The 27,500-nt window shown below is 35.2% G+C and overlaps 1 protein-coding gene across 10 annotated transcripts in view; it reads left to right on the forward strand.

Moving 5' to 3' along the window:
• Nucleotides 1–27,500, forward strand: part of LOC135208657 (phosphatase and actin regulator 2-like) — an 862,479-nt gene that overhangs the window by 272,853 nt on the left and 562,126 nt on the right. The window lies entirely within an intron of this gene.

Here is a 27,500-nt window from a genome sequence, read left to right on the forward strand (position 1 = left end):
ATCCCTTATACGAGGGATTACTCCTTATTCGGAGAAATCTGACGAAGAGAAGTATCTAAGCTCTTATTCACTGATTCTAATTTGTTTGAAAGCCTGCCTTCTAAGCCACTGAGTATAAATATGATGGCATACTTCATTATATACATATAAATCTAGAACTATTTGTGTTTTTATATGGTTTACATTTTTAAAACTTTAAGAGTCTGCATTATCCCTCAGAGAGAATAAGATCACATATTTCTAGGAATGAAGGGAGGAAACAAAGTGATTCCTATGGCTGAGAGATTGGCTAAGTATTTTTAAGAGTTATGAATATTATTTTCAGTGTTTACTTTGTCTCTCCACTACCTTTCTTTGTTTTTCCCTTGTCAAAGTTCAGTAATATTTTCATTCTTTACTTTTTTATTTGTAAACGTTAACTGTAAGTAAACGTGAATATCATTGCCTTCAAGCATTCGGTAGGTAAGGTTTAGTATTTTTTCCGTAGTCATTCTAGAGTCATTTATTTTTTAGAGTAAATCGCTTTTAGCTTTTCAGAAAATGGATCTTGTTGGATCTTCAGGTACTACATCTATGTAATTGTTTATTGTATTGTGTATGAGTTCTACAACCAAACCTGCAAACACACAGACACGCGCGCGCGCGCACCACACACACACACACACACACACACATATATATATATATATATATATATATATATATATATATTATATATATATATATATACGTGTGTGTTTGTATGTGCAAGTGTGTCTACTGTAATTTGAATATGGAGAGAAAAGTTTTACTCGTCTTGCTATTTAAAATTCATTTCTTCACCAGAGGTGAAAAAAAAATAAATTGTCATTCCCTTATAAGAGTTCTTATATATATATATATATATATATATATATATATATATATATATATATATATATATATATATTTGGAAGTTTCTTTATGATTGAAAGTGTTTTTATCATTGCCATCGTTCACTGTTCTCATCCTTCAATTAGTTGCACATGCATTAATTTTTGTTAGTTACTGCCTTCCGAAGTGATTGCACTCGGTATAAGTAAATTCTTATGGTTTTCCTTCGTGTTATTTATGTTATCATTATTGTTATGATTGTTATGGCGTAGATAAAGTGAATTTAACGTTGGTTCGAATGGCGCGTTTTCTTTGATACTGATTATCGTTCTCTTTCATTTTCGTTTAGTGTGTGTGTGTGTGTGTGTGTGTATTTGCGTATGTAAACACATGAAAATGAGGTTCTTAGGTAGTGGTCCCAGCGTCGAACTAGACAGGCTCTCTCTCTCTCTCTCTCTCTCTCTCTCTCTCTCTCTCTCTCTCTCTCTCTCGACGAATACATTGGATTTTTTAATGATTATCCTTGTTATATTTTTTTCTCAATTAAAAACATATTATGATATCCAGCTAATTTTTAGTTGGGATTCAGTGTGTTTTCAATAGTTCTATCGTAGGTGTTTATGAGTACTCATTACTATTTAATATCAAGTTCTCTTGCACTCCATTCCTTTTATTTTTTTTATTTTTTTTAAGAATTCGTTATGTGATATTTCTTTTTTGCTGTTTCATATTTATATTAGGATATAGTATGGTGTATATATATATATACACATATAAATATACATATAAATATACATATATATATATATATATATATATATATATACATTTATTTATTTGACCAATTTGGCAGTGATCCCAGTGTGAATGTGTGAAACAAAATTCTCTCTCTCTCTCTCTCTCTCTCTCTCTCTCTCTCTCTCTCTCTCTCTCTCTCTCTCTCTCTCTCTCTCTCTCAGAGACCTGTTCTCTTAGTAATACGTCTCAAACTTGACTACTTAATATAAAGAGTAAAGTTTTGTTCTACCCTTTTGTTTGTTTCCGGTCAATCTCTCACCTGTGAAAAAAGTAAGAAATTGTGCTAACTGGAGCATTGCTATGCTGTTAGAGCTTTTAAATGGATATAATCTGCGCAGTCCATTTAATATTGCTCTTTGCAAGGCATTCCATGACCTGGGGTATTGTCAGAAGAAATGTGAAAATCAGACTGACTGGCCTGGCGGAAGTATCAATAGGAAAGATTCTGTTGAATGTTTTGTGTGTGTAATTGCACAAGGTAGAATCTCACATTATTTTGAAATAATTGTTTTATCTTGTCACATTTTTGCTTTTATAGTTGAGACAGAAATGGTTACACAGCGTTTTCTACTTTATATATTAGGTTGCTCTAATTTGTGGAAAATGAGTGATGGTGGTGTATTAGAATGTTTCACAAAAAGGTGAGGTTTGTCTTTTTATATATACAAATGTGAAAGACTGTTCACTGCATTATTCAAATAATGATTATAATGATTTATGGTCTCTCATCTGAAGAGGAATGAATATATTCCTCTTCATGTTTAATTATGTTTACTAGTAATAATTTTATTTCCCAGAAATTTCAACAAAACTTATCGTTTTTCTCATTCAGTATTGATATGCTGATTTATTTGCATAAGCTAATATATTCTCGTAAACTTGTATCGAGGCATTTGACTATTGAAGACTGAGTTTTTCATTTACAGACTGGGAGAATGTGTATCTTACCGGAATATATTTGCATATTTTGACGACTTAAAATAATCTATTTGCATGAAGACCATCGTGTCCCCTCGTTCATAATTGGTCAGTGAATATGGATATATTTGGTATATTTCTAGGAACGTAAAGTTTGTTTCAAGATTAGGGATGGTTTTTCAAGTAACTCTATGAGATGTCAATTTCGTGTTTATATTTAGAACTGGCAAAAAGTCTACACGAAAGACGATTTTTTTGTATGATTAACATATTGTTTTGATAGTATATCTTTTTTTATAATTGTTAGTTGTTAGTTCTTAGTGCTAGTTGTTGATTCACGTTGAAGACATCGTAAATGCACACAAATTTTCTGTCTAAATTTATATCCATATCTTCCATTACATGAATGTATAATAGTCTTTTCCATTTCTATGACAATCTTCCATCCATATGAGTGTATTTGTGTATGTGTGAGAGAGAGAGAGAGAGAGAGAGAGAGAGAGAGAGAGAGAGAGAGAGAAAGCCACACATGGAAAAGGCAGATGTAGGATGAGGAGGGATATCTGGAACGCAAGGGATGGAATGGAACAATATGAAGGGGAGAGGACTTTACTGTACCACTTGATGACTCAGATGGAGATCTAGGGAATGAGGGTTGGGGATGTGAATGGCAGCGAGGTGGGATGGGGGTGGGGGAGTCCAGTCAATTCCGGCCTGAGGGGACGTGTGTATACATACTGACGCACATACCCTATATTATATATGTGTATTATATATATATATATAGATATATATATATATATATATATAATATAATACACATATATAATATAGGGTACATGTGTGTATATATATATATATATATATATATATATATATATATATATATATATATATATATATATTTATATATCCACGTATTTAGTGTTAAGTTTATGAAGTATAATTTTTATAGTATTTACGATATTCAGAAATGAAAGGGGCCAAATTTTCATTAAGTTATATTCATATCCATTTTCGTCTTATACGATAAATAATGGCTATACAACATCCCATGTAAAGGCCCCATTATTGTTAGTTTTATTTCATTATTATTAGTGCTTCAACTCGTATTGCTTTTCTGCGCATTTCAAGGAAAATGAAATTGTTGTGTATATTAGTGGAACTAAGCCCTTGTGTTGTGGTGTAAGTCATTATAATCTTATTTTATTCTGATGGCGTCATTGTAGGAAATATTTGCATTCGTAAAGCTCATGAATTTGTAAATGATGTTTTTTATTAGTATATTGTGTTTAGAAGCCCAGAGTTAAACCTAAGTATGCTAATTTATTTTCTGTTTAGTTTCACAATGAATTGTTATTAGTAAAGTGTTATAGTTAACTTCTTTTAAAATACAAATGCAAGAGAAAGTTTGTCCTACTTCTGGAAAATGGGAGTTTTGAGGTTGTGTTGCATATTGTCGCTCGTGCATTGTTTGCCGTTTCTGTCGTTATTCCGTTCCAGGAAATACTTCTTTCCCGGGAATTGCTTAATGTTGTTTGGTATTTCGACGTTTCGACTTTTGAGGTGAGTCTGTTGAAGTGTGTAGTGCTATATATATATATATATATTATATAATATATATATACATATATCTATATATATATATGATACATGTGTATATATATATATATATATATATATATGTATTTTAAATTATATACCATTTATATATATTATATATATACATGTGTGTCTCCTTTTCTGTTTTTGAAACCGATACTACCTAACAGGGTCTATTTGTGTATCCTAATGTATGTTGTGGCTTGACGAATCTTTGATATGAACATTTTTGTAGTGTATATGATTCAGAGGGGAAAACGCCAGAAGCCCTTGTGTAATTATCACTGGACTCTCTCTCTCTCTCTCTCTCTCTCTCTCTCTCTCTCTCTCTCTCTCTCTCTCTCTCTCTCTCTCTCTCGTCGCCATTAATGCGTGTGGCTGGGATCCCTCAATCAGATGGCCCCCAGATCGATATAATTCGTCTCTCTCTCTCTCTCTCTCCTCTTCTTCCTCTATCTCCTCTGTCGGGTCTCTCGCTCTCTCTTCTTTCTCTCTCTCTCTCCCTTTCTTTCTTTCTTTCTCTCACCAATTTTGTACAAATTCTATCTCTTATTCAATTTTTTATGGTATGACGATTGACAAAATAGATTTTTTCAAGTAGCTGTTTTTAAGACTGGCCAACTGAATCATTGTCTCTCTCAACATATTCAGAAACCATGGAATCACCCTTTTTCAGATTCTTCATTTATATAACACTTATTTTTCTATATGCATTCGGCTGGTTAGCTTCGCTTGGATGTCATTTAATCGAGTGTCTAGATAATGTTAGGTAGACTGGGTAACTCTCATAGCTGTGCATGATACGAGAGGCAATTCATTGAGATAATCCCATTTTGGAATATTGTATTATATGCGTAAATGCTTTCAAGCATATATTTTTTATGGGTCTCCAACGTCCTTTTCGTTTTGGGAATGCAGTCACGTGACTGAAGGCTTCTGTGTAACGAGTGGTACACTAAGTGGCCTCCATGAAGAGTGACACCACTTATATACTTTCAAGTGTCGTCATATCGGTGTATTTAAATGCAATCATACATTCTGTAGTCAACTAGATACATTCTAAGTGCCGTCACCTAGATGAATACATTCAAGTGCCGTCACCTAGATGCATTCAAGTGCCGTCACCTAGATACATTCAAGTGCCGTCACCTGTTATATTCAACTTCTATCACCTAGATGCATTCAAGTGCCGTCACCTGTTACATTCAACTTCTATCACCTAGATACATTCAAGTACTGTCACATGGGTACGCCCAAGTGGGTCTTCACCTAGATTCATTCAGGTGCCATAACCTAGATACATACAAGTACCGTCACCGGGGCACAGTGAAGGCTCTTCTTCTACTTCATCTAGATACCACTTACGAGTGCATACACCAGTATGCTCCCCCGTCGGAGGCAGGAAAACGGCGTGGCCGCCGGAGGATGAAAAAGTAGGACGTGTTCCCTGCCACAGGCTTCCTTCGGGGTACAAAGCTAGATTTGTTAGGGTACGCTCTCTCTCTCTCTCTCTCTCTCTCTCTCTCTCTCTCTCGAATCCCGTACTGGGGACGAACGCTGCTTGGGGACGTCGGCGTCGTTAAGAGGACGAGGAAGGGGGTGGTGTGTTGGTGGGGGGGGGGGGGGGGGTGGGGGGGGCGGTGGGAGGGCTTAGATCCTTCACCTAGATTTCGCGTTTTGTTACCAGGGTCCGTTGTTGTCAGGTTTTGTCCTAGTTTAGTGGGCTTATATAATTTCGGTTGTTGGTTATTGCTGAGTAGGCATGTAGAGGCCTGTGTTATCCCCTGCTGGTTCATTGGTTGGCGTTTACTATATATATATATACATATATATCATATATATATATATATATATATATATATAATATATATATATATCATTCTATATATGAGTTTTTTCATTGTTTATGTCGGTTTTCGTTGAAAAATCCTTATTGTTTCTGTGAGGATACTTTCACCCCAATTAGAAATGGTCGATTTATGAGAATTTGGAAATTGTAATGGTAAAATGAAGAGAGCTCAAGAGTTTTATTTATTGATTTATTTATATATATTTACAATTTACAATTTACTGATTTATTTCAAATTGGAATTTAGACTTTGGTAATATGATTAGGCATATGTGTATGTATATTTATTTCTTCTTATGTTATACATGCATACACACATATATTGTATATATATATATAATATATATATATATATATATAAATAGTATAATCTCTGGGTTTTATATGGTACGGGATATTGGATGAAATTCAATTACAAAATGGATGGAAGAAGTTCGAATCAGGGTACATTTAAGATGGGGAAACATGCAGGGGAAAGCTCTCTCTCTCTCTCTCTCTCTCTCTCTCTCTCTCTCTCTCTCTCTCTCTCTCCTCTCATGTCTCTGATCTCTCCCTTCCCTCTTGCTCATTTTGCTTGTCATATCTTGCTCAATTTTGCTTCTCCTGAATGTCCCGGTCTGCCATTCTCTCTTGACGGAAGTTTTCCTCTCATCCTCCTTTTTACTGCATTTCAACTCTTCCTTGAAGATGCGTTAGTGTTCCACTCTGTTTCTACGTCAAGGTATTATTTTTTCATTGGTTGTTTACATATTCTTAGATCGTTTGATATAATTACTTTCTACGTCAAGGTATTTTTTTCGTTTAGTTGTTTACATATTCTTAGATCGTTTGATATCATTAGTCATCCATACTTTGCAGATAAGCTGATCATTCTCTTTTTATCCTGGTTTCTGCTCAGTTTTCTTAATATTACAACTCTCGTCCTTCCTTTTCCCTCCAGTTATTGAACTAGTTCTGTCGATATCCCGACCTTTCTCTTTCTCTGAATATCTGTCAAGGTGTGTTCCAATTCTGTTTATCATTCTTATATTTCTTATCCCTCCATTCAGTCCACATACTCTTTCTGTCGATATTCCGAGAGTGATTTCGAAGGATACCTTGTGTTAAATGTGTCTGCTTCCACCAGATCATGGGTAATGTACTAAGTACATGCTCACAGGGTATCTCGTATTACGCGTGGGATAATGCAGTGCAGTAAGTAAGCTATTGATAAGGTTATTCTCTCTCTCTCTCTCTCTCTCTCTCTCTCTCTCTCTCTCTCTCCTGAGAACGATAGTCTTCTACTGATGTATTTAACTAAAGGCCTTGCCTTCAAACAAAAAAGAAAAAAAACGGAGAAGCAATCATAATCTCTCTCTCTCTCTCTCTCTCTCTCTCTCTCTCTCTCTCTCTCTCTCTCTGTGAAAATATGGAGATGATATTAAATATTTTCCTTGATTTTTCCCAGCAGCGTTATTTTAACGGGGCATTTAGATAATGAGTACCCTGAAAAGATTCACTGGACACATTTTATGTCATCCCGGAATTTTTTTTTTCTTTTTTCTTTTATGGAAAGGTCAATAGGAGAGACGATTCAGTGTCTGCCTTAAGAGAATGGAATAGAAGTATAGATAAGTCTTTCTAGGTATATTATTATATAAAATTATTCGCCTATAAATATCCGTGCTGGAGAATGAAACAAAATATTTGAAGGTATCAGTAGACTTGATTCATTCATACTGGTCGCTGTCCGAATTAGATTAATTTTGTTTTCATGCAGTTAGATGAAGTCTGTTAGAAATCTTTCGAGATATATTATGAAATAGTTACTTAAGAATGTGCGTTTGTAGTGATATAGATTATTCAAAGGTATGGGATACTTTAATTTGAGATCAGTGATTTAGTTTCTTTTTTTCATGCAGTTAGATGAAGAGTGGAGAAATCTTTTGCAGTATTTGGTCAATTATTCACCCATAAAATATGGTCATTTGTTGAGCTTTGTACTCGAGAATTATACAGGGTATTTGATATGATCGGATACTTTCATTTGAGACCAATAATTTACTGTTGTTTTTATACAAGACCCGGGATTCCAGAATCTCACAGGTCGTCGAAAAAAAAAGAAAAAATACATGAAAACTCCTGAGTATTGTAGTTCTCGAACTATTGCGCTGGAGGGACAGACGGCTGAGAGAGAGAGAGAGAGAGAGAGAGAGAGAGAGAGAGAGAGAGAGAGAGAGAGAGAGTGAGTTCCAAAATCAATAGGTTTCGTATCCTATGCGCCGTAAGTTTCTCCCAATATGTTTTAAAGTTTCTGGGACGCTTTAGCTTCAGGCCACGACACGACCTGGTGTTTGGGGGACAGTCGAGTGCACAATTTCATCAGTAAGCTTTGGATACTGGGTGTGGTGGGCCAGGCCTCAAGTCACAGTGCTGGAACCCATCTGGTTTGGTCTTGATTTCTTAATGCAACAGCAGCAGCATTTTTTTTTACCTAATTAATGTTATGGTTCTTAGTATTTAAGACTTTTCACATATTGTAAGGCTTTTTTTTTTTTTTTTTTTTTTTTTTTTTTTTTTTTTTTTTTTTTTTTTTTTTTTTTTTTTTTTTTTTTTTTTTTTTTTGTCTGTTACCACCGAACCCACTGAACCTTTAGTGTGTTTATCTATATTTTCTGTCTTATATTTGGCTTTAGCATTACAACTTTTAAATTCAGTAGGTTTTAAGACCATAGTATGTCTTCCCCCCCCCCCCTCCCACACCACCACCACCACCACCACCACCACCACCACCAACACACACAATCTGAAATGCGTAGCTATATCTGTCCTCAAATATTGCTGTGAATCAAGAGCATTAAGTTATGATTTTCTGATGTAACAACGTTGCCAGTACTAGATCCAGTGTCTTTAGGCTTCAGACCTAGAACTGAATTAGTGCTCAGCTGTGAATAATGGAGTGTAGTCCATAGAAGTCAGGGAGATCATCTTAGAATTGGTACGTCATATAATAACATTTTAAGTCTATGGGCAAGTCGGTTCACATTTTACCGTATTTGAAAGTTCGGTGTCCAGTGCCATCATTTCCAAACGCATCATATCTCTGCAGGAATCGTGAAATTTGAGTTTTTCAAGCTTTGCAAAGGTTTCACTCATGTAATTAAAGATTTTCATTATAATAATTTGCATATGATGAGATACTTACATGTTGTTAGATACGGAACTGTGCAGGAATCATGCTATTAACTATTTTACCATTATTTTTTCAATAAAACGAAAACCAAGCTTCCATGACCAATTATTTACAACTGGTTCAGATTCAACAAGGAAAGCAAAAGGAAACAGGGTAGATATGGTGGAAAGATTTCCATATCGAGTTGTTTTTAGGCTATTTGTTCTCATTAGTTTTTGCATATTAGTTAAAGTGGGCCAAATGTAACTCTTATACGTAACTCTTATACTCACGTGAGAACTAAAAATGCTGCTAGTAACAGTAGTTCATATAAACTGGTTATATTATTTCAAGAAGTTTATGAACACTTTATTGCTTTTCGGGGGAAAGCAAGTGAATTTAGGCAGGAGCCGTTGACCCCAAAAGAAAAGGTCACAATGCCAGACAGGGGCCTGTTAAGCCTCTAGGGAGAAACATTTATAAGTGGTCTTTGATAAATGGTTCCCTGTTCTCTTGCATTTAGGGGCGAAATTGTCCACGGAATAATATGCAGCGTGCGTTGGCCGTGTTGCAAGATGTTGACATTTTGTTTTACCCTCTGTGACTTCCGTGTGGGGTATTTTATATATTTTACTGTATTTAATATACTTTATTTTATATATTTTACATACTTGGGGGTGTCTGCAATGGTCTCACATCATTTCACATGCGTGGGAGCTATTTAGTGTGCTATATCAAGAGGCCTCTAGTTTTTCTCGAATCCTAACCATTTTTATATAAATATAATTTATAGATTTGTAGAACAAGTTTTTAATCAAGTTTATTGTTGATTTAGTTTCGGCTCATCCTTAAAATCGTATCAGTTCAAATAAATGTACTGCCATTTTTTATCTTTCAAACGTAACCTACTACCTGAATTTTGTATCTGTATTTTCTTCCCCTTTTACCATTTCCGACTTGCTTCATTCCGCTATTTTAATATCTCGCGTTGTCCGTGAAGGCATATCTGGAAAAAGAGCCTTGATGCCCTCTCTCTCTCTCTCTCTCTCTCTCTCTCTCTCTCTCTCTCTCTCGTGTTGTTTTTCCCTTTAAGCTGTCTGTCCGTCAGCTGTTTCAGTGCATTTTGCCCCCACGAGGTAATTCATCTTTGAAATTACTTCTTGATGTTGAAGCTCTCTCTCTCTCTCTCTCTCTCTCTCTTCCTTCTTTATTGTCTTCTTTCTTCCGTTTAGCCTTCTTTCTGTCTGGAATTTCAGTAAGATATGTTTCTTCGAGCTAATTTATCGTAATTCCGTATATAGGACTCTTTGTCCAAGCATTCTCTCTCTCTCTCTCTCTCTCTCTCTCTCTCTCTCTCTCTCTCTCTCTCTCTCTCTCTGTCTGTCTGTCTTGCAGAACACGTAATTTGATACAGAGGCATCTTTCTCCCATGTTACCTCGGCCGCCGCTTCCCTCATTGCACCGTGGAAAACAATTTTGCCAAGTATTTGCTTGATTACGAAATACTTTCTTCTTCTTCTTCTTCTTCTTCTGAGAGAGAGAGAGAGAGAGAGAGAGAGAGAGAGAGAGAGAGAGAGAGAGAGAGAGAGAGAGAGATGAGTCGACTGGATGTCTTGTGTAAAGTTAGGGTGTTGGCTTCTCTCTCTCTCTCTCTCTCTCTCTCTCTCTCTCCTCTCTCTCTCTCTTTTTCAGAGTCCGATTTGATTTTCCAGATTCATATGAGGCTGGATCGCATATTCTCGGGGAAAAGTGCTGGCCTTTCAAGAACTCGCGTCTTTGTGTATTATTCGTTATGAGGAATAGTATGTTTTTTTACTTAGCTAATGGACCTTTAGAGATTTTTATAGTTACTTCAGTAGTTTGGTTTGGTTGGTTCTTGTAGAAATTATTTTGGATTATTCTTTTTTAAGTTTTAAGTTATTCATTATTAGATAGAGGGTGCAGTGTTTCATATATATATATATATATATATATATATATATATATATATATATATATATATATATATATGTGGGTGTGTGTGTGTACTATGTATATGTATATACATATATATATATATAATATATATATATATATATATGTATGTATGTATGTATGTATGTATGTATGTATGTATGTATGTATGTAATGTGTGTGTGTGTGTTTAGTAATATATTTATTTATTATCTTTGAAGAATCCAGATTCTGTGTTACCACCTACAGTGTGCCCTGCGCCCCACTGAAAATAATTCATAAGGTTTCCCTGCATTGGTATTTCCAACCCAAATAATAATAATCGTCACTTCAAACGCGATGCGACGCAGAAATTGTAACGGATTCGTTTTCAGATACTCTGTATTTCCAAACTGTGCCTCTTGCAAAACAAGCATTATATTCAAAAGATTATGTCGATATTTGCTCTTCTTTAGTGCCTCGAAATATGATTATAATTTCAACATAGTTTAATTTTAGTTTTGCCATTCTATCTGTTGTTGTTGTTGTTATTATTATTATTTTTTTTTCGGAAGATAAGCCCCTTTTCATGTGGAACAATCCTAATGGGACTATTTACGTGAAATGTAAGCTTCCAAAGATTGTGGTGTTCATGTGAAGGGAGCTACGGAAGATAATAGGATGTACAGAAAGAAGAGATCATTTAAAAAAAATAAATAAATTCATAATTTCGTTAGTAAATAGATATAACTATAGCTAACTGAAATGATGACTTGAATAGAAAAGTGAATAGCTTTTCAGTGTAACTAGTGGTATCACAGATCCCATTTTATTGATGCGAAATTTATTTTAATGTTATAGGAAACTGATTTGAAATTGCAGTAATATTTAGAATCTTTCTTCTCCAACTGAGCAGATTGGACGTTGCGAAATGGCCTTTGTGCATCGTCAATTCTCCCTCGTTATGAGCACGTCTGGATAGACGTTCGACTGAGGCCATTGCCATTTCGAGAGATGAGCTTGTTCTTTTTGTAATTTCTCTAAAAGAAAATTATTGGGATGGCTTTTGTCTGTCCGTCCGCACTTTTCCTGTCCACCCTCAGATCTTACAAACTACTGAGGCTAGAGGGCTGCAAATTGATATGTTGATCATCCACCCTCCAATCATCAAACTTACCAAATTGCAGCCATCTAACCTCAGTAGTTTTTGTTGTATTTAAGGTTAAAGTTAGCCGTAATCGTGCGTCTGGCCACGCTATGAGTGCTAACAACACATGCCTTCACGACCGGTGGAGAGTTTCAATGACCGTGGCTGAGGATTTCATATAGTATTATACGTTGTACAGAAAACTTTATTTCTTCGGCGTTTTTTTTTTCTTATTTATATATAACTTGTTAGTCCTTACGGCTCCGAGAATCGCGTTATTGAAAGCGCTCACCCGTGATGCAGAAAAGCAAGGGCTCAGGAAAACAGGGTATGAATAACTGCAGTGCTGCGTAGCTTCCGAGAAAATGCATTGTTATTGCAGTGGCTGCCTTGCTGTGCGTCAACATTGATAAGAACAGATACGTGGTAATAAACCAAGTATATCAGAGAGCAATTCTACTTTGCGTTATGACTAAAGCATGTTTATGTCTCGTTGCTGGGAAAAAGATAATGTAGATATATGCCTGAAGAAATGGTTGAGTATTTTATTTTTGGATATTGGGCAACGGGATTCCTTACCATCTGTGAGCAATAATACGTTGTAATTTCAAAATTACAAAGATATCTGGTGAAAAGTTACTGGTAGATGCTAAACTACTACCTATATAATGTTCTCCCCCTGTTAGTATTATGAATACGAGTATATGCAAATACAAGTATATTATTGACACCATAGTGTACGATGATTTCATCTTAAACATAAATCTGTACGAAGTTTCATTATTGTCTTTCTATTGGAAGGGTCCACAGTTTAGCCTATTCAGATCCTACATTATTCGTTGTTGTCTTAATGAGGTTTTGACCCTAAAAAGAGCATTTTTTTCATTTCAGTAGCATCTGTATGTTGATAGGACTGTCCTATTGCATAACACGCATATAAATGGTTTAGCATCGTCCATGAGTCCCTTGTGGATGGCGAATAATCAGGGCCATAAAACGGACCAGCTGTTGCGCTTTGCGTCTCACGGAAAAGTGAGAGAGAGAGAGAGAGAGATGTTTCAAGCAATTGTCAACAACGCTGTTTTCGGATATAATTAGCTTTAAAAAGCCCCTTCGGCATTGCGTAAAGACCAGGTCTTGATAATGGGATAGGAGTCTTCAGTTTATGTATTATTAATTTTAAAATGTAGCTATTTATTTAGTTTTAGTTTACAACGGATCGTTTGTACCATTTTAGAGCAATTTGTACCACTGTAGAATTCATCATGTTCCACCAGTAAAACTTCTGAGCGGAGCAAGGAATAAATTTGTATGTGAAATGATCATGTAATTGGCCTGACCGTTTCTCTCTCTCTCTCTCTCTCTCTCTCTCTCTCTCTCTCTCTCTCTCTCGGGGTGCAAGTGGGGATTTGGAGTGAGGCCGTGGAAGCTCATTATGAGTCTCCCTATTGGCCTCTCATCTGAGTGAGTCCTGTAATAGACTCATTAAATAGTCCTCCTTTCGAATGGGCACAGCCCTTCTGTCTGCCGCTGCTGTTTTTGTCGTCGTCGTCGTCGTCGTCGTCCTCCTCCTCCTCCTCCTCCTCCTCCTCCCCACCCAATTTCTTTTCATTTACTTGAAAGTTCTTTCTTTTTTAACAAGGAAATGAGTTGAGATGTAACCGGAATTAAAGGGCCCTCTCTCTCTCTCTCTCTCTCTCTCTCTCTTCTCTCTCTTAATTTATCTGTTGTCCCCGGGGAGACGTGGGCAGCTTAAAAATTCTGTAATTCCTCTTCCGTTCCCATATTTGTTTTTTCACTGTCCTTCCTATTCTGTTTTTCTTCCCCCCCCCCCCCCCCTCTTTCTTTCTATATTTTTCTCCCCTCTTTCCTTCCATATTTTTCTACCCCTCCTCCTTTCCATATTTTCTCCCCCTCTTTCTTTCCATATTTTTCTTGGTGATCTTATTAACATTTTTTCAATGAAAAGGCTCAAGTTGCACAAGTCTGAGTTTCGTTTATTAATATGAATTTCCATTTCTCATCGTTTAATCATTTCTTTCATTTCCTCCGTTGTTATCATTTCCAGGCGTTGTTGTCGTCAGTCTTCGAAGTCAGCTTTTCGTAAAAGGCCTTATAACGGTCGCTTCAGGAGCTTAGTGACAGTCAGTTTCCTGTCGAACCGGCGTGACAGTTCAGCTGTGGTATCTTAAAATAAATAAATAAATAAATAAATAAAAAATGCATTTTGGTTCTGGTCTCACATTTCAACACCATTTCGGGTCAAAGCCATTCCATTGTAATTGACGATTAACTTTCATTCATTCCGTCGGAGTTTTCCCTAAAAAATTTTTCTCTCTCTCTCTTTCAGTTCTCGTCAAACACGGGAGGTTAACGTTTACTAATTAATCTTTCATGAAAGTTTAATGGATGGCTCCCAGATGGAGAGAGGGGGGGAGGGGGGAACTATTGGATTTTGCCCTCGTCGAAGATATTTCAGTAGAACGATACAGTGAGATCTCTATGGTGCATCACTGTACTGTGACCGAAAATAATAATAATACTCATGCTACTACTACTAATAATATAATAATAATAAGTAAAGTTTCACAGTTATAAATAAGATAAGAATGCATTTATCAAAATACAAAAATACAAAAACAATTAAAATGTGAAATTTCAACTGTTTGCACGACGGTCCTCCATGGTTGAAAGCTTCCATTGAAGTCATTTTTGTATTTTGATAAATAGTCTTATTCATATACGTAACTCTGGATTTTTACTTATTAATACAGTGAGTTGGGGGGCGAGGAGGTACGTTTCAGGTCGAGACAGTGAGGAAGTAGGTCAGACTCGAAAATGGCTGTCAGTATCCTCGACCCGCCTTACTCGAAATTTCGAGAGGAAGTAGTGCTCGAATTTACATAAGCAGTGATATCTCATATCCCTGGATGCAGCCCAGATATACTATGCTCTCTCTCTCTCTCTCTCTCTCTCTCTCTCTCTCTCTCTCTCTCTCTCTCTCTCTCTCTCTCTCTCTCTGCCTCCATTTTCCTTACCCGTTCCATTCTTTCCCCTTTAGATGTCCTATCTTATTTATTAATAGGACAACCAGCGATACCTGTCTAGCCTCACCGTGTTGAGACTCACACGCCCCCTTTCATCTCTCTCTCTCTCTCTCTCTCTCTCTCTCTCCAACACCGAATCCCCGACCCGACACAAGAGCCACCCAAAGAGCAGCTCCCTTTTCATTGTTTGGAAGTTATCCTATTATTCCAGGGCGAAGGATACTGTTCTTTTGTGTGTTTCTGTGTGTTTTGTATTTTCAGTCTCGTTATTGGGGGGGGGGGGGGGGGGGGGGGGGGGGGGTTAAAAGTAGTTCTGAATGTTATGCTGTGTTATTTTATGTAAATTGACAGTTTAGACAAATCTTAATTTGATGTTTGTATGTAATTAGGTAAGTTTGTACAGATCTCATACACGAAGGGTTCGTGAATTTTCGTATGTCACACGAATACTCAGGGTGGTTAGGATTCTTCAGATAAATTTCGTGATTCTTGTTGAGCTCGTAAGCAATTAAGAAAGTATATCCTTCCCTTAATAAATTTTATTTTTAAGCTTTGGAAGATTGAATTTCAAGGCAATGGCCCATGTGGGCTTGTTCCATCTTTATAGGGTTCATCGTCTGAATAATAATAATAATAATAATAATAATAATAATAATAATAATAATAATAATAATAATAATGATAGTATATCTAAAACCTATACTGACAGAGTTAACAGTCCATAAACCCAATGGCTCCAAAGGGAAATCAGCCTGTAGTAAGAGACATGTTATAGGGTACAATTGATAAATAAATACAAGGAAATAGACAATTAGACTTACAAAGCCTTACAAAGGTGAAGTTGATAAATAAATAAATGCAAGGGACTGAAAAATAAAACTACCACCATATTTGTGTATATGTTCATGAAAGATTGATTGCATTTTGAATTGTGTTTCTGTATTCTCCGAAGAATTCAGTCTGAGACTTATCTCGGGAACCCGACAAGAATTTTTGAAGCGAGGCCGGAGAGTTAATACGACCTCTTGTCATGTAACTACTTTTTACGTTCCGTCGAGTTTGATGATCGACTGTACGACTCAACTTGGGAGTTATGTTTCGGAAAATGGTGTGCAAGAGCTTTACGACTTTTCTTGTCGTTTGTGTGTGTGTGTGTGTTTTTTTTTTTTTTTTTTTTTTTTTTTATTACAACTTTGAAATTTTAGGAGTCGCTCGATTGGTTATCAGATACAATAACAATAAAAATTAAATAAAGATTAAACAAAATATTTACAAAAATAATGTAAAAAAATTTTATTCGATATGACAACTTGGACATTTTACGAGACGTTCAGTCGGTTATCAAATCTGACACCATTAAAAATAAAATGAAAATTTTAATTAAACTAAATAATAAAATAAAGTGATGAATGGGATACAGTAAAATTTACGACTTTTGTATTTTTTATCTGATATAACATGCTTGGTCAGTTATTAATTTTAACAATAATAAAAATGAAAAATTAAACAAAATAAAATAAAATAATAGAATACAATAAAAATTTACGACTCTTCTAGTCGTGTTTATTTTATTTGATATGACAACTTTGAAAAATTTACGGGTCGTTCGGTCAGTTATCAGTTTTAACAACAGTAGAAAAGGCATAGAAAAATAAATTAAATTCATAATAAAACACGTAATAAAAGATTAAATTTAGCAGAAACATTCCTTGAATTGGAAAAATGTAAGTATATGAAATGACAGAATTTAATAGGATATTCAAATGATAATTGGGATAAATTTGGTTATGAAAAATTAAGGTGTGATTTCTTCAAACTCTGTAACATAATAATTATTGAGATTGGAACAGGCCGTGCATTTGAATTATTTTAGCAGAGTGGGAAGAAACGAATATTTAGCAGTAGGAAAAAGACAAATATGTATCAGAATGGGAATTAAAGAATATTCAACAAATATTGAGTAGAAAAAAAGCAAATATTTAGTAGATTAGGAAGAAACAAGTATCTAGCATGTTAGGAAAAAACAAATATTAAGTAGAGTAGGAAGAAACAAATATTAAGTAGAGTAGAAGAAACAAATATCTAGCAGAAGGGAAGAAACAAATATTAAGCAGTGTGGGGAGAAGCAAATATTTATCAGAATGGGAAGAAACAAATATCTAGCAGAAGGGAAGAATCAGTTATTTATTAGAATGGGAAGAAAAAAATATTTAGCAGTGTAGAAAGTAACCAATATCGGAATGGGAAGAAACAGATATTTAGCAGAACGGAAAGAAACAAATATTTAGCAGTGTAGGAAGCAGCAAATATGGGAACGGGTAGAAGCAAATATTTAGCAGAACGGGAAGAAACAAATATTTAGCAGTCTAGAAAGCAACCAATATCGGAATGGGAAGAAACAGATATTTAGCAGAACGGGAAGAAACAGATATTTAGCATAACGGGAAGAAACAAATATTTAGCAGTGTAGGAAGCAGCAAATATGGGAATGGGTAGAAACAAATATTTAGCAGAAGGGGGTGAATCAATTATTTATCAGAATGGGAAGAAACAAATATTTAGCCGCGTAGGAAGCAACAAAAATCGGAATAGGAAGAAACAACTATTTAGCAGAATGAGAAGAAACAAATATCTAAACAAATATTTAGCAGAATGGGAAGAAACTAATATCTAGCAGAGTGGGAAGAAACAAACATGTAGCAAACCGGGAAGAAACAGCTCTCCGACGTGGAGATTTGCGAACAGACATCCTAATTTATGAAAGTTTCGTCATTTTTCGATGTAAAATGCAGAGGCCATTGTCATCTCGGCACAGGTGAAGGACTACGAGTGGCTTCGTTATTTTTGGAGACCTGGTAAGGAAACCAGCAGTCTATTCATCGTTTCCCCCAATTGTCAGTTGGTGACTCCGACAAAATCTGCATCATTTTACATGATCGTAATGTTGAAGATATATTTTTTTTTCTTCTCGCAGATTATGATTGCTGTTTTGGTTAATAAAAGGCCTTGAGTCTGTGTGTGTGTATGTATATATAATATATATATATATATATATATATTATATATATATATATATATATATATATATATATATATATATATATATAATATAGTGTTTATGTCTATAGATATTAATGATAATAATAACATTACCACGCTATTAATTTATCACACATCACCGCAAGTAAAATAAATAAATAAATAAAAAACCGCAAGTAGGTTCCGATTGGATTCGCCCTTATTTCTAAACCATTAACGATAATGGCTTATAAATAAAGTCGAAACCGGTCAGGACCTACACCCAGTCTCATTTTTTTTTTTTTTTTTCATTTACCTGTGGTGTTGTTGCAAAGGTCTTTCTTTTGGTACAACCTCATTTGACCTTTCCGCTGCCTCTTACACCATCAGGCCATCTTATCCTGACCCTTCGGGAGCTTCCGTGCCCCAGGTATAATTAGGCAGGGCGGTTTGCACCGCCTTTTAACCTTCTGGAGAAGACGATATCTTGTTAACAGACTGTCTCAGATTTCGTGATGAAGGAAGTCTCTCTCTCTCTCTCTCTCTCTCTCTCTCTCTCTCTCTCTCTCTCTCTCTCTCTCTCTCTCCGGTTATATAGTGGTGATGATTTTTAGCGGTTGTCATAAAATTGATAATAATAATAATAATAATAATAATAATAATAATAATAATAATATTTATTTCAGCTAATGTCCATATACTTGGTTAAACAATGCAGACTATACAGTACACAAAATTACTATACACAGTAAATCTCAATAATAATAATAATAATAATAATAATAATAATAATAATAATAATGTGTATACTTTTTGCGATACAAATGTAAACGAATTAATGCCTTAGCCTTTTTAGGCTAAATTGAGGAGGGCGTAATGTTTGTATATGGATTTTTTGTTTTAAAGAAATTATATTATTTCAAATGATACTTCACTGAAATATACAAGGGACGCTTTACCAAGATTGCAGTACTTACGCTGCTCGTATATAAAATTTTTTTTTATTTGACTGGCTTTTCAGATTTAACGCTCAATTAAGAGTTCATGATACCACTATTACTGCTGATGCTTTTGAAGTTGCCCATGATGATAACTCCACTCCCTTTGGGGGGCATTTATTTATTTATTTTTTTCTCATATTCGCTTGGTTTAAATTTGAATAATTTCGGCATTTCCGAAGATAATGCTTAGAAACTGGAAGAATAACAGAACCATAATATGGGACGATAGTTCCTAAGGTCCGCTTTCTGCCGGACATCACTCTCTTCCCCCTACAAAACCCTGAGAGACTATATACAGGTTCATAAAGAACCATTGGATGTATTGCTTTTAAATTTTGGTCAGGTATACATAACTTGAGGTTTGATGTGCCATGGATCAGATTCTCAGCTGTTCAGTATTCTAATATTGATCAAAATCATAATCACACGAGTCACTAAGATGGAGAGACAATCAACAGTGAAGTGTTGGGAACTGACCGAAACCTTAGTTGATTTTCCTTCAGAATAAGAAAAGGATCAAAGTTGTTTCATCTTTTCCAGAATAAGAATTAGTCTTCATATAAATATTACTGGTGAATCACAGCTGATGACAGTTATATAAAATCACTGGCGAATCACAGCTGATATAATACTGAAAAGGACAGGGACTTAAAACAGAATTTAATTATATCTCATAGCTAAAAGTAATTTGAAAAATTATGAATATGCTTTGTTCCGTTCTCATGACAAGTGACAACCTGAAATGATGATGTACCTCTGAAGTAATTGAAGAGGACGGGACGCGGCGGTTCAGACGAAAACATATGGAAGATTGATGGCAGGATATTATTAATGGTAGCATTTAGAAGTAGAAAAAAAAAATTACGATTTATGGGTCGTCAGTCGGCGGAGGAGGAGGAGGAAAAGAAAGGAAAGGAGGAGGAGGTGCGAATCGGAAGAGATTGATTAAGAAAGCATAGAGGGGAAAACCGACGAGGGGAAATAGTCGGAAGATTGGATAAGGGAAAGGGGAAATCACCGGGTGGAAGGTTGATGGTAATCGCATTTCTCTCTCTCTCTCTCTCTCTCTCTCTCTCTCTCTCTCTCTCTCTCTCTCTCTCTCTCTCTCAAGCGGCCCCACTAGAGATTGCATAAGACGAGAGATTCGTTTTGTATATGTGGGATTTTCCGATTTTCCCGCAAACTAAACCTTTTAGTGGGCTAATAAAATTCGGGTATATCTTAGATATGTTGATAAGCTTCTTTGTGGTTTATTTATGTATTTGATATTTGTTATTATTATAAGTGTTTAAACCAGAATTGGTAATTAACTATGAAATTGTTTTAACAGTTGTGTAATGAGCTCAGTGTAATTGCTTTAACAGTTGTGTTCAGTTATTTAAAAGAATGAAAAGGTTTATCAAAATTATATTTATAACATATACATATATATGAAGTTGTGGTTTATACATATGTTGGTATTTTGGTATCCCTGCTTTAGTAAATCTCTTCACGGCTGTATGACATATGCAATGTTGATTTGTTTACTGCAGTTTTCCTTTAACAGTTCATAAAAAAATACTAATGACGAAAGACTTACTCCTTCATTATTTATCCTTGTAAATCTCCTCGGTTGTGAAAAAAAACCAGTTATTTTCCTGTAAACCGAAAACAAACGCTGTATAATTTATACATCACCACTGATATGTCTTGTGCTGTTTTCTTTTAACAATTCACTCAAAGAAAACTGGAATTACTAACGGTGAAAGGCTTGTCCTCCATTATTCATATCTACAGATCTGGTCGTTTATGTATGGTGTATGTGTATAATATTATATATATATATATATTATATAGTAGATATATATATATATATAATAAATAGATTATAAATATAGACATATACACACACACACACACACACCCGGAAACCGACAACAGGACGACTGTCTCATCCCCTTGATTCAGTACGTGCTGGATGAATCATCAACGGTTTCTAGTTCAAATCCCGTTTTCTCATGTGTACAGACATGGACATACTTTAAGCGTTGTTGTTCTCTTTTCCCCCACCTATTTATAGGGGTGGGGTCGAGGGGGGAATCCATTTTGTTTTATTACGTTTGGTTATTGTGGCTTATTTCCCCACCCTTTCCCATGTATTCTTTTGTTTGCGTTTATTACTGTTTGTGTTATTCGTTTTAAAAATCTTCTATAGAATGTACTGCCTTACATCCTCCTCCTCTCTCTCTCTCTCTCCCCACCTCCCCAGGCGAGCCCTTGGGTTCAGTAATCCTATTATGCCTTCAAGAAAATCGCGTCTCGTGTCTTACGGGGGACGAATTTACTGATATCATTCTTTTCCATTGGGCTTTACGTCCTCCATTGTTCCTTTTTGTTGGGAAGTTCTCTCTCTCTCTCTCTCTCTCTCTCTCTCTCTCTCTCTCTCTCTCTCTCTCTCTCGTACTTTAAACCAAGGATTAGAGGCTCATTAGCGAAAGTAAAATTTCAAATCAGGGAAATTGACTGAGGATATTTCGGGCTTTGGAAATAATGTTTCTTCGTGTACGTTGGCAGCTAATGATGTACGATAATCTGCATTATTCGCTTTGGGAGGTCATTTCAGTAATGGATTGCAGATGGGGAATGGAAACGCTAGGAAACGGGAGCGTTAACCTGTTTCGAAGTCATTAATCATGATAACTTGTGAAATCCTTCGTATTTAGAACATGCGAAGTCCTTAGCATTTATTATCTGTATAATTTCTTCAAAGAATAAATTGTTTTATTATTAAAGTGATAAACCAGTTGTCTGGTTAACTGTTTTATGAAATTCGTACTCAGTATTACATTGTAATTCTCTAAAAATGTAAATTAGTCGACTTTCATAAAATATCACTAATTAATCCAATACTTTTTTTAGAAGATATCAGTGTAGACTATTGGGAAGTCTACAGACCACGTGAAAAATAATAAATCAGTTGTTTGATTAACAAGAAAAATTAATTTTTTTAGGTTCCCGCCAAATATCACCTTTTCAGTTTCTTTATTGAGTAAATAAGTTAACTTTATGGAATTTCATTAACTAATTCCTTTTTTTTCTAATGATAAAAATCTCTTTAAAATGTTTTGATGTTTACAAAGTAAGTTAAAAACAGTAAATCAATTGTAGGATTAACAAAAATTTAGTGTTTTTTTTTTAAGCTTGCACCAAATATCACCTTCTCATTTTCTGTCAAGAGTAAGTAAGTTTATTTTCATGCAGTTCCATTAAGTAATCCCAGATGTCCAATGAAATATATCTTTAAATGATTTAGAAGTCTATAGCAACTGAATGCTACAGTACATGTCACCTCTGATTATGCTTAAAAAAAACTGTAACTGTTTTAAAGGTGACATTAACTTATTACCTCTAACTCCCAGTTAAAAATAACGCAGGTAACATTTGATTGTTTTGAATCCACTGACAGCTATCACCTCTACCCTCTCGAAGAATTAAAAAAAAAACTCAGATTGTTTTGAAACCGATGACAAATATCACTTCCACTTCCTATTGAAGATCGTATATATTATTGGCAGTTGCCTTTGTTCGGGCGTATTAAAAGCTTTTCGCTTTTCATCGGTGTCAGCATCAGAGCTGATGCTTGCTGATGCCTGAGGGGTTGTGGGGTTAAGGGGGGTTGTTGAGGGGACGGTTGTTGGGGGCGGGGAGTTGTTTGTCACGCGGCTGTTGATATCGGATATAAATACGTTTTCGTTTCCAGGAAATTCCCTTCCAGGGATTGGATTTTGCTCCCGGTAATTAGTTACTTGAATAGATAGGTTCGTCTGTCGGTTTCTTATTATTGAGTTTTTTTTTTGTACATGAAATTGTGCGTTTTCTGCCTTTTCATTATACATGGAATTGTGAGTTTTCTGCCTTTTCATTATACATGGAATTGTGTTTTCTGCCTTTTCATTATACATGAAATTTGAGTTTTCTGCGTTCATTTTATAAATTAAATTGTGAGTTTACTGCCTTTTCATTATGCAAGAAATTTTGATTTTTCTGCCTTTTCATTATACATGAAATTGGTATAATTTTCGGTTAAAGTATTGGTTTTCTAATTGAAACGGCGTTGCTTAAGTAGCCCCTTAAGTGACTTATAGAAGTATCTTATTGTATGGATGGGAAAAACATGCTTGCAAATATCTATGCTCAAACTAGGTAATCAGTTTCTCCGTTACATAGTGTTTGATTAAGAGTATCATTTTACTCGTCCATAAATTAATTCCTAATTGGAGGCCTAAGAGATTGGAGGTCATTATTTGCCTGGCTGCTTTCACAGGATGTCATAAAGGCCAGGGGAAGTCGGAAGGTTATCGAAAATGGAAGAGAGAGTGGGAGCCCGGAATTTTTCGAGAGCGAAGGGGAAAGTAGGAGGTCGAAATTATCCGAAAGGTGAAGGAACATCGAAAGCCCGGAATTATTCGAGAGCGAAGGGGAAAGTTGGAGGTCGAAATTATTCGGAAGCTGAGGGAACAGTGAAAGCCCGGAGTTTTTCGAGAGTGAAAGGTTAAGGGGGGGCTCGAAATTATTTAGAAGCTGAGGGAACAATGAAAGCCCGGAATTTTTCGAAAGCGAAAGTGAAAGTGGGAGCTCGAAATTATTCGAAAGCTGAAGGAGCAGTGAAAGCCCGGAGTTTTTCGAAAGCGGAAGGGAAAGTGGGAGGTCGAAACTTTTCGAAAAATGAAGGAACAGTGAAAACCCGAACCTTTTCGAAAGCGAAAGGGAAAGTGGGAGGTCGAAATTTTTCGAAAACTGAAGAACAATGAAAGCCCGAAATATTTCGAAAATGGAAGGAACAGTGAAAGCCCGAAATTTTCCGAAAGCTAAAGGGAAAGTGGATTCCCGGAATTTTTTGAAAATTGAAGGAACTGTGAAAGCCCCAAATTTTTCGAAAGCTAAAGGGAAAGTGGAATCCCGGAATTTTTCGAAAATGGAAGGAACAGTGAAAGCCCCAAATTAAAAAAAAATGGAACGAACAGCGAAAGTCGAAAATCTCTGGAAAAAGGAGGTAGCTCCAAAATATAAGACCTTCAGAAAATCCAACGACCAGCGGACATCAAAAGATTCCGGTTCTGTGCTGTGTTTCGTCTGTGTCCCTCTTTTTCTAAAAATGTTTTTTGGCGCCGCCGGGTTCGATTTTAAATGAAAATCTTTCTCCTGCGCTTGAGGCCTTCCTCTACCCCCCTTACCCCTCTCCCCCCCCCAAAAAAAAAAGAAATAAAAAATCTAAAATTCATATATCGAGAGTTACGAGTTCTTATACCTAGAATTTGAAGTAGCTATAACCAGAATTTCAAGTTCTTATCTTTAAAATTGGAATTTCTTATATCCAAGATCTTGTATCCAGAATTTCAAGTTCTCATGTTTAGAATTGCAAGGTTTTATTTCCAAGATCTTATGTACAGAATTTTAATTTCTTTTATCCAAATTACAGTTTCTTATAACCAGATTTTCAAGTTTTTATATCGAGAATTATTATATTCAGAATTACAAGTTCTTATTTACAGAATTAGTAGTCCTTCCTTGTAGTCAGAAACTCAGCACTGCTAAACTGCCCTATTCGAAAACGCTTATGCTTTACGTATATGCCTTTGACATTCTCTCTCTCTCTCTCTCTCTCTCTCTCTCTCTCTCTCTCTCTCAAACATGAAATGGAAATTATGATTTTCAGTTTTTTCATACGTGTTGTATATTTGAATGTATAAAAACACATATGTAAATATTTTCTAAATTTCTACATAGTTGCATCGTACAACTTCTTGACAAGAAACAAAAATAGTTTCATCATTTTCAAAGTTTACTTTCTACCCCAATTAATTACACTTTGAAATAAATATATATGTCAAACAAGCACTGCATAAATAAACACGCTTCATTTATTGTGGAAAGGCTTGGTTTGTTTACAAGCAGAAACAGTGGAAATTCCAGCTTTAATGCAAATCCTCATTTGTTGCCTCGACAAATGGAAATCGTTTGATTTCCTGATGGCTGGCGTTCGTTTCTCGGCCTCTTTTTCTGCCAGTTGTGGATTCCCACCTCGTTGAGCTCTTCTCTTCCCCTTCCTCTCATTCACGTACTTGATGATTTTACTCGAGAATAATGGCGAGGTTGTCTTTCAGGTAAAAAATTTTTTTGAGCTGTCATTGTTTTAATTGTTTTAATGTTCGTGATTTTATATATATAATATATATATATATATATATATATATATAATATATATATATACATATATATAATGTGTGTGTGTGTGTGTTTAATTACAAATGAGTATTCATCTTTGTGGTTTCTATTCTTCTATGTCATTTGTATTTACGAAGGCAGAAAGGAGTTTTTAGATGTAACTTTCATTAGAATCATTGTATTACACACACACACACACACATATATATATATATATATATATATATATATATATATATATATATATATGTGTGTGTGTGTGTGTGTGTGTGCAGTATAGTCTAGGTCATTTTTTTTCCTTATCAAGGCATTGAAGTCACGTATTTAAATAAAATAAATACTCTTCTTATTCCTACATAGTTTTCTTTGCCATGTAAAGTTCCTGGTACCATCATTTTCAAACCTCAGTCTACTGAATCTCCTCTCCAGTGGTAAAATCGATGGGGTGAGGTCTACATCGAATATAAAAATAGCCTTTGAACCCCTTTTTTCTCTTGAGAGTTTTTAATTGATGTTGTGTTTGGTGTTCTCATCGTCTCGTCGTCCACTAGTACGCCTGACCGATATTATATTAGTGAGGAGGAAACTGAAGATTTGGACCAAAGGGAGGTTGAACTAGCACGGTGGTTCGTGTAACTGATAATGCACTAAAGTCAGGTTTTATTTATTACTTTGTCGTGTTGTTGACGATTGGCTGAATGCGGCATGTCCGAATAGCATTCATATTTATGTATAAATGTGTGTGTGTGTGTGTGTATATATATATATATATATTGTATATATATATATATATATATATATATATATATATATATATATTATATATATATGGGAGATTTTTATTAAAAAAAGTAACAAGCATTGTTTTCAACGACTGCCTATCCTCGTTGTCAGATAGCCGTACTATATATATATATATATATATATATTATATCTATATATATATTATTATATATAAATTATATATAGATATTATATATATATATATGATATAGTATATATATTATATATATATATATATGTTATATATATTATTACTAAGTATTGGGAATCGCAACATCTTAAGCCAAATTTTTTCCTCACACATATATATTACGTTAATTGTTTTTGTTAACGAGCAAAAAGAAATGTACAGTAATGTGACGGTAAGCCAAAAATGATTAGTTAGATATCTTAGCGCAAGCAAATCAAAGCATAAGAGTATGATCTGACAAAAGCGTCTAAAAAAAACAGAACAAAACATGGAATTAGCGAAACTCGCAATTTTGCAAAACATTATTTACAGCCACTGTCGCTGACGTGTGCTAGCGTGGCAGCCCTGGGTGCATTGCTAGAGCAAACTTTGACAAGTGCTGCACCAATAGAGGCTCGTGTACTGTGTTTAATTAAAGTCAGTGTGTGTGTTTTTTTTATTCGTTTTAGAATTTCAGTTTCCTGTTTAATCAATCATATATTACAAATATCTCTTTACTTTTGTTTGTGCACAAGTATGTTATTTTTAAGAGATGAATACGCATCTCCATTAAAACCTTGCATTATACCCACGACATTTACGGAATGTACAGTGATTATATGAGTCCAAAGTCTTAGAGAGATTTAAAAAGACTTAAATTTTACTTTACCTCTTCCCAACATCAATTAGAGAGAAGTTACTTCTTCCCAACATCATTATTTACTCACTCGGTTCTCAACATCAACAGTCAATCACATTAACTAAACTGGTGTTGCCTTTTGTCTACTCTAACTTCTTCCCAACATCAATATTCACTCACTCGGATCGCAACATCAACAATCAGTCACTTATAGTAATTCAGGTGATGTTGCCCAGTGTCTCCTGTGATGTTCTTGGGTACTGGAAGGCAACAAGCTTTTGGAGGCAACTTCTGGAAATGACTCCGGAAAAGTGAACCTGGAGCGACTGGTATAGCAGATTTTCCCTGGAATTTTTTGTCCAGTTGAAGCTTTCTGGTTGTATTTTCCT

The sequence above is a fragment of the Macrobrachium nipponense genome, chromosome 35 (assembly GCF_015104395.2).
Source record: "Macrobrachium nipponense isolate FS-2020 chromosome 35, ASM1510439v2, whole genome shotgun sequence".
Classification (NCBI taxonomy): domain Eukaryota; kingdom Metazoa; phylum Arthropoda; class Malacostraca; order Decapoda; family Palaemonidae; genus Macrobrachium; species Macrobrachium nipponense.